The sequence below is a fragment of the Rattus norvegicus genome, chromosome 6 (genome assembly GCF_036323735.1).
Source record: "Rattus norvegicus strain BN/NHsdMcwi chromosome 6, GRCr8, whole genome shotgun sequence".
NCBI classification, from domain to species: Eukaryota; Metazoa; Chordata; class Mammalia; order Rodentia; family Muridae; genus Rattus; species Rattus norvegicus.
In genome coordinates, this window is record NC_086024.1 from 121,185,318 (window position 1) to 121,187,351 (window position 2,034).

Sequence of the window (2,034 nt, forward strand, 5' to 3'; positions counted from 1 at the left end):
TATAGGGTTCTAGTGGCATTTTAAATCTATTCCATGAAAGTGTTAAGAATTTACACATACAATAATTTGTTTTAGTCTTTCAAATACTAGCCATTGTTTTCCAAATGGAGTGAACATCTGTGTCCATTTGTTCCCAACACAGTCCTTAGCACTCTAAAGTTATGAATCACATTGAACAATAATTTTTATATTCGTCCCACTTTTTAAGTACTTTCTAATACTATCTAACATAGAAAAATATTAATTTTTCTGAGCTAGTGTGTTGGTCTTCCATGTGAGTTCATAGTTTCTTTGAGAATAGGCATATTTAATCTGATATTGTGGGGCAGTTTTGCTAAATATTTTAATAAAAAGAATATTATTTTATTTCATGCTAAAACACTAAACAATTTTATAAAACAATCAGGTCCTTAAGCTTCAGTAGGCTAGGAATTTGGACATCTGGGAAACATTAATGAAAATAATCATGTCTTCTCTATGGAAAATAATAGTTAAGATTTGATAAACTTCATCTGCTTGTATTGCACTGATATTATTGTTTCATGTTTCTCCATAAACAGAACCTAACATTGAAATATAAAAACCAGGGGTTGGGGATTTAGCTCAGTGGTAGAGCGCTTGCTTAGGAAGCGCAAGGCCCTGGGTTCGGTCCCCAGCTCCGAAAAAAAAAAAGAAATATAAAAACAAGAAAGAAAGAAAGAAAGAAAGAAAGAAAGAAAGAAAGAAAGAAAGAAAGAAAGGGAGAAGGAAGGAAGGAAGGAAGGAAGGAAAGAAGTTAAAAGGTGAAAGGCAGATGGGTTAGAAAGACTACTTGGGATTATGAAATATAGTAACCTTGCCTCAAATATAATTCCAAAGCCATGGTCAAAAAATAGTTAAGGTCTAAAGGGCAATAACCAAATTAACAGGCAGAAATATGGCTAAAAAATTTGTACGGAGGAGGAGGAATTAGACAGAGGAAAAGGGAAGTGTAATTAGAATACATTTTATACATGGTTGAAATGTCAAAAAATTTTAATTAATAAAGTATCTCATCCTGTTGTATGTCTTAGAGAAATTCTTAGCTGACATTTTCACATACAACAATTCTCAAATGAACTTGACAACTTTAATATGCCTTAGTGCTCAAGTAAATACCTATGGTAATTATTTGTCTTGAGCTCAAATTGTTCTTAATTATCCCTTCACAGTGTATTATGCTTTATTATAATAGCTTTCTATTACACAAAAGTGTTGGCAATAAAAGTAAGTGTATAATGAAGAAAATAAGATCACCTGTGCAAAGAAGGTATCCTACAAGAAGTAATCATGTGTACTAGAATACACTTTTCTTAAACATGAGTACTCAAAAACATGACTTAATGCATCTTTATTCCTTTAACAAATAAAACATATTAAATACTTGCACAATATTAATGAATAAAAGTTCTCTGAGTTCAAGGCCAGCCTGCTTATCACAGTGAAATCCAAGCAAGCCAGAGATACACATACACACAAAAAACAAACCATCTCAAAATAAGTATATAAAATAATAAAACAAATTTAGTTCATAAAGAACAAAGTCTAATAAGCTTCTGAATATAATGATGGTAAAAATCAATTTCAGTAAATTTTATGATTTAAATACATTGTATTATTACTACAATAATCATAGATGTATTTTTATGAAAATGTCTTCTAAACTGAATGGTATTTTTCTTCATATGGAGTATTATTTAAAATATGGTGAGAATATGGAGAAAGAGAAACACTCCTCCACTGTTGGTGGGACGGCAAACTGACACAATGACTCTGGAAATCAGTCTGGAAGTTCCTCAGAAGATTGGACACTGAACTGCCTGAGGATCCAGCTATACCTCTCTTGGGCATATACCCAAAAGATGCTCTAACATACAACAAAGACACATGCTCCACTATGTTCATGCAGCCTTATTTATAATAGACAGAAGCTGGAAAGAACCCAGATGCCCTTCAACAGAGGAATGGATACAGAAGATGTGGTACATCTACACATTGGAGTACTACTCAGCTATC